The following is a 7,545-nucleotide window of genomic DNA, read 5'->3' as shown; positions in this document are numbered from 1 at the left end:
GGTGATTCGTTTGGTCTTTGTTTTTATAAAGTGGAATGGTGTAAATAAAATACCATGGATCCCAAGGTTTGGAATGTGGCATCTGAGTGAGGGGGAAAAGATATACAATCTTCTGGCCTGTGGTAGCATTTAGTTGGACAAGGTTGGTGAGGTAGCATCTTTTATTCAACCAACTTAAGTTTTGAGCTATGCAGAGCTCTTCAGTTTAGTAGTAATATACATGACGACCAAGATTAATGATCTAGCAGTATAAATCATGACGTGGATTAAAATCAGTTGGTGAATGGGAGTTGAGCTCTAGGAGTTGATCTATTTTTAATCCATAGAGGAGTTTGTAATTTTAAGCCTCTTCAGTTAAAATTTTATAAATATCATCTGACTTTGATAGACCAGTTGTAGTATTCTAGATAAAATGATCCTGCTGCATGCAGGGTAGATTAGGAAGGAAAGACAAGATTGTTAGGAGGCCTAGTTATGATAGTATAGATGGCACCTAACCACCTGCAGGAACAGCATCTGCCACTTTAAATGGGGACAACAGATGATCTAATTTGGGCCATTGGGTCAGCCAAGAAAAATGGACCTCCCTGCTGATGTCCCTGCAGGCCAAGTGTTAGTTGCACAGGTTCACGAAGTGGGAAACAACAATGGTGCCCTGTAGCCTCTTGCCAGTCATTCCAAAAAGTGATTCTCAACCTATTTACCATTGTGGGCCGCATATGCAGCTTTCTGTGTGTTATGTAGGCTGCATCCACACAATATATATGCTTCCTGTACATCTGAAAAAAGGTTAGTATTTGTTATGACAGCAACACAATTCATATTGATGTTGTGTCTTTCATTTCAACACTGGCAAATGTCTACCAAGAGCATTTTTAATTAGCAAAATAAGTCAGAACCTTAACTGTTAAAATTAATTCACTGTAAGGGTGGCATGGCACGATATATTGCCACCTTCACAGCAGCGCAGAGAGTAGACGGCAGAGCCTGCCTGCAAAGATAGGGAGCCCAGCCTAGAGTGGGGTTGCCTCCCAGCCAGGGACTGGCCCACTACCCTCTCAGCCAGGGGAACCCCCCCCCCAACACTGTCCCTAGAGCATTGTCAAAGAAAAACTCAGTTCTCGCTTTTATGTTTGGGTGCAGCAAAAACAAATACTTTATTATAATACTCTAGTGAACACAAGAGGGAGAGAGTGTCAGGAACTGGGTTGCCCCTTGTCCTGGACGGATCTCTCTCAATTAGTAAACAATCATAATAATTTTTATACCTTCTTAACAGACAGTGGCTAGCAAACCTGGAGACAGTAAAAGTAAACATTTGCATTTGTTTATACATAAGCCTATTCGTTATCTTATTTGTCTGCAATACTAGAACAGAAAACAAGACTGCAATTCACAAGGTCGTAACGACTTTTCACACAATTCACTCTGCACCAGATACAGGGTAACATCTTAACCTCTGCTAATTAGCTAACATACATTAAGATCCCTTCAAACCTTTATTAATTAATTCTTGGCCTCCACACTCCCCCCTTTTGTACTTCTAGTACAACAAATACCTCAAATCTCAATTTGCATTAAACCATGGATTTCAGAGTCTACAGGAGACATCTCAACCTTAGGGGTTTTCATGGGATGTAATGACAATGCATGATTAGCATGAACATGAAAAGTAGTATTACTATCATTACGTCCTTTACAACAACAACAACAATAACATAATCCCACACCAACCAACAACACTACAAACAATAACATCCCCATAGGAATAAAATAATGGGGTTGTCGTACAGTTTTGGTAACAAAGCACAATACATCAAACTTAGTACATAAAGTAGACACTCTATAAGCTGTATGAAAGGCATTCTGCTCAGCATGATATATATTCTGAAGCATGTGAATTTGCCCTTGCAACTCAGAAATTCTGCGAACCTCTGGCAACAATGAAAGCAAATTCTGAAACCGATCAGGTACTATCCTAGTCCAATTAAAAGATACCTGAAATCTAAGAGCTACATGTAACATTCTATCTGCAGGCCAGTAAATAATATGATTGCCTGCAGCAGTGGTAAGATTAAAATGTATATCTCGTAATGTGGTGGTATTAACGTACACACAGCTATCATTAGCCTGAAAAAGTGGGTGTCCTGTAAGGGTAGTCCCTTGACCTTTACCCTCCCAGCAAATATTGTCATAAACAGTGACAACTTCCCCTGGCTTCAGTTTCCGTATAACCTGAAGCTGTGGTGGTTCTAACGGCCAAAATGTCCATAAATTCCCTAACCCCATCCAAATATCAGCTGTAATCCCAGGAGCACTAACCAAAAATCGATTTGGAGAATCTGGTGGCCTGACTTCCCAGATATCTCGGTGAATCACCCAATCCCACATGCATCCTCCCCATGGACCCGGCAGGATTCGGTATGTGGGAGCCCACACCCCCTTAACCGGTCCATATGCTTGGAAGGAGCACTGTGAACGTCCACATTTCCATCCAGAAAGTCTCCAAGTATGTCTCCATGGCCACAGATCAGATGGTACTCCTGACGTGTCTGTAAGGGCAGTGGGCCAAGCTTGGTGCACTAGATCATTCCGAATGGCCATCAGCTGGTCATTCAGGAAATCCTGAATTTCCGAACATGCTAGATCCCACTGCAATGCCTTCCCAGCCTCAGTGATATTCAGTACCATTTCTCTCAATAAATTCTGGGTCAGAGAACTAAGGGCGGAAATGACATGTAACTCACCCACTCCGGTTCGCACTTGTGTCAGCTGTGCCCCAGAAATCAGGCCAGTGGCCTTCTCTAATTGGCCCAATTTCTCATCATGCTCCTGGGTCTTAAAAATATTCCAAACAGCAGCTGCAGAATTGGCCCCATCCCACAAGGATCCGGCTAGATCCCTCTTCTTTCTAGAGGAAATAACCCAGGCCCTCAGTTGTGCTAATCTAATGGCAGCCCCTTGGGAACAATTTGGATATGTAGAGGTGATCTGAAAACTAGATAAAGGCAATGTAAACTTCACAGTCCCTAGTGTAGTGTTAAGTACAGTCCACCGATATTCTGGCACATTTCCCCTCAGCGTAGGTCTATACCACATCTGTTGGTTGTAGACCTGCATATATTTCTGAGAGGCATTAATATCAATAGCATAAGAGGGAGTGTATTGCAATAAAGTACAAGTCACATTATCAGTCACTGGAATGGTCTCAAGACAGGTAAAATTTCCAGTAGTAGAACAAACTCTTTGGGTAGTCGTTTGATTATTCACTAATTGGGTAACCAAATAACAATAAGGGCCTCTTTCAGGTAACATAGCACAAATTCCAGGAATAACCATCATATCTACTTCACTATGGAATCCATCAATTTCATATTTAAAGTCTAGGGGCTGATTTGCAGTAATATTATGGATCTCTATTGCCACTGATCCATTTGTTTTCCACTCAATGGTCCTCTCATATGAAGTCTGTTGAACTTCAAAAAATAGGCTTTCTGAGCAATATTCTAATAAATCACTAAGATGGGAAGGTCGGGGCCAATGAATCTCATTAGAATATACAATTTCGTTTACATCTGGATAAATTACAGAAGTGACGGCCAGGGTTGAGGGGCTAGTGGGGGTAACCTTTGTGGTAGCAAGGTGCTTTTGGTAGTCATTATCTGAAAGCCAATTAGGGAGGGCAGTACATCCCCAGGGTACTTGTCCATAAGCACAGAGCCCTGCCCCTGGAAGAAAGCCAAGCCACCATTCAACCCCACACGCCCAAGCACGCTCCCCACAGTTCCCTCCTTGCCAATAAACGATGCTTCGTTTCTTCCACCAGGGCCAGTTCATAATGTCTCTTTTAGTCAGGAATCCCTGGACTCTGGAGGAGTTTGCAGAACGAATGTATCTTCTCCTCTTCCCCAAAAACAATCGTGGTCTAGCATGATAAAGGGAAGAGGGTTGTAATGTTGGAATTCCTTTAGAAAAATCCAAAGGCACAGTAGGTCCGTCAGAGGACAAGGGAGAGGTCACCAGTACGTCACCTTGTCCTCTTCTTCCGCTGTCCAGCAGGAACAGCAGGGCTAGAAGAAGGAGCACGTTGATCATCAGTAGGTGTGGCCTCCCGAGGTGGAGGGGTCTTTTTGCAGTGCGATGCATGGGTCCAGGCAGGTAGTCCTTGACACTTCACAGCAGTGTTGGTAGTCAACAGGACTTGGAAAGGGCCTTTCCAGCGTGGAGCCAGGGCAGTCTTTCGTTGATGGACCTTTATGTAGACCCAGTCTCCCGGTTCCAACGAGTGGCAAGGTTGCACAGGATCCTTCGGTAAGGCTTCCTTCACCTGTGTATAAAAAGACTTAACACATTTCATTAGTGCCTGACAATACTTAAGCATTATATCATCCATCAAATGAATGTCCATCTGAGCTAAGGTCAGTGGGGGTGCAATTGGTAGTCGCATTGGGCGCCCCGTCAAAATCTCATGAGGGCTGAGTCCAGTCTTTCGATTGGGAATGGCTCTCATACTCATCAGTGCCAATGGAAGGGCATCTGGCCACTTTAAGTTCGTTTCAGCACAAATCTTGGCCAGTTTATTTTTTAAAATCCCGTTCTGGCGTTCCACTGTCCCAGCAGATTGTGGGTGATGAGGGCAGTGAAGGTTGTGTTGGATCTGCAAAGCTGTACATAACTCCTTTACAATCTGTCCAGTAAAGTGAGTTCCACGATCACTGTTGATACTCACAGGAATGCCAAAACGAGGGACAAAATCCTTAAGCAGAAGTTTCACAACAGTCCTGGCATCTGCCTTCCTGCAGGGAAAAGCTTCAACCCAATTGGTAAATACATCAACTAAAACCAATACATATTCATAAACACAACATTTAGACATTTGAATAAAATCAATCTGAATATTTACAAAAGGTCCCCAAGGAGGAGGGTGGGCTGCTCGCTTAGCTTTAACAGCTTTACCAATGTTGTGTTGTTGACAAATCACACAGTGTTGACAGTAGGAATGGGCAACAGAAGGGAAAATGGGTGCAAACCAATCTCGGGCAACTGCAGCAACCATCCCCCCTTTGCTCACGTGTGCCATCCCATGGTATATGCGAGCAAGATAGGGCAATAACATCTTTGGTGCCACCAGGCGACCATCCGGGGCACGCCAAAGATTATCAGAATGTAAAATGCAGCCAGCAGCACTCCAAGAGTGCTTCTCAGTTCTTGATGCTGCCTCCTGGATCTTAGCCAGATCGTCAAGGGAGGCCAGTGAAGGCTGCTCTATCAGTACACAGGAATGTACAGCCTGAGGTGCAGAAAGAGCCGCTGTTCTAGCTGCAGAGTCAGCTAGAGCATTCCCACGGGTAACTTCATCATGAGGGGTCTTGTGAGCAGTACATTTAACAACAGCTATAGCTTTAGGCAACAAAAGAGCATCCAAAAGAGCAGAAACATAAAAACCATTCTTAATAGGAGAACCAGTGGATGTAAGGAAGCCTCTATATTTCCAAAGCAATCCAAAATCATGAACCACTCCAAAAGCATAACGAGAATCCGTATAGATAGTGACCGTTTGATCTCGAGCCAGAACACAAGCTCGAGTCAAAGCCACAAGTTCAGCTACTTGAGAGGAAAACACTGAAGAAAGGAAAGCACTTTCAACAACAGCACAGGTAGTGCAGACAGCATAACCAGCAACTAATTTACCCTTAGAATCTCGCAAACACGAGCCATCCACAAAATAAAGGAGATCAGGATTCTGCAAAGGCACATCCAGTAAATCATCTCTAGGACGAGTAAGAACAGACGTTACAAACACACAATCATGTGGGGTTCCATCTTCAGGCCCAGGCAACAAAGAGGCTGGATTAAGAACAGGGCAACGAGCCAAAGTAATATGAGAGGAAGATAGCAAAACCAGTTCATATTTGATAAGACGAGAAGCGGATAAATGCTGCGTCCTAGATTTCAACAAGAGTGCAGCCACAGCATGCGGAACACACACACTCAAAGGAGAACCCAATACAATAGATTCAGATAACTGAACAGAAAGGGCCGCGGCCGCTACAGCCCGTAAACAAGGGGGAAATCCTACCGCCACAGCGTCTAGGGCAGTACTGTAGTAGGCAATTGGACGGTGTTTGTCCCCGTGCTTTTGCGTTAGTACAGCCAAAGCAAACCCATTACGCTCATGACAGAAAAGAGTAAATGGTTTAGTATAATCAGGAAGTCCCAGGGCCGGAGCAGTAGATAGTCTCTGTTTAATAGCAACAAAAGCGCTCTCAGCCTCTGGGGGCCAAGGAAGAGGTTCAGGGGTACCAGACTTAGTCAGATCCTGTAAGGGTTTAATCACTGTTGCATAACCTAAAATCCACTGTCTGCAATATCCAGTCATGCCCAGAAAAGTACGCATTTGAGAAACAGTACTAGGCCTAGGCATATTTAAAAGAGCTGAAACACGAGAGTCTGATAAATGACGCTTGCCATGAGAAATATCATGACCAAGATAATAAACCTTGGGTTGACACAGTTGGAGTTTTTCCTGGGATGCTTTGCTGGGAAGAGTTGCTTTCACTAGTTGCTTTCTTCTGGTCTATGCAAGCCGTACAATGATTTGCAACTGTCACCAATTCTGAAAGGGGTTTAGTTTGCCAGCCAATACGATCAGATTGTCAGTAGCCCACACAGAAGGGAAAGGGAGGGAAGATGGGTTCACACACTCCTAGACCCAGGCAGCTTCCTCGCCGGACTATGCCAAGCTGAGTCAGCCCACCGTGGGTCGGATCTCCTAAAGATCCACTAGTTACTGGGCTTGCGTTAGACTACTCCTGATCATTAGCAATCGCTTCACAGGGCAATCTGGGCGTCTTCCAGTAACAAACACTCACACAGGTATACACACACACACACACCAAGGCCTCTTTTCCTCTATTTAACCCTTTTTTAACCTTTTTAAATTTTTTTTTTTTTTTTTTAACCAAGATGCATCGTTACCTGGTCCGGACCAATACCATGAGGCGGTATGACAACCCCTCTTGAGGCGGTAAAAACCCCTCAGCACCGGTGCATTCTAATGCATTACCTTATGCATTACCTGTTGGCCAACTCAGCAGTTCCCAGTACTGCTATAAACTAACCTTATTGGGGCCTCTCCCCAATACCACTCTGCATTTGATCCTGCTGCACAGTCAAAAAGTTCAGATGGCGTGAGCCCAGCAGAAACAGACGTCCCCCACAGACAGTCCTCCTCCGATACCCCAATAGAGATTTCAAAAGGTCTCTTACCTCTATTGTGGCGCCATGGGGTTCGAAGGGGAACGATCCGTAGCAGCCGTCTGTGTGTCCGTGGGCGTTGCCATCCCGGACGAGCCCCCAAATTGTCGAAGAAAAACTCAGTTCTCGCTTTTATGTTTGGGTGCAGCAAAAACAAATACTTTATTATAATACTCTAGTGAACACAAGAGGGAGAGAGTGTCAGGAACTGGGTTGCCCCTTGTCCTGGACGGATCTCTCTCAATTAGTAAACAATCATAATAATTTTTATACCTTCTTAACAGACAG

Source organism: Mauremys mutica, chromosome 22 (assembly GCF_020497125.1).
Source record: "Mauremys mutica isolate MM-2020 ecotype Southern chromosome 22, ASM2049712v1, whole genome shotgun sequence".
Taxonomy (NCBI): Eukaryota; Metazoa; Chordata; order Testudines; family Geoemydidae; genus Mauremys; species Mauremys mutica.
This window is presented reverse-complemented; position numbering follows the sequence as displayed.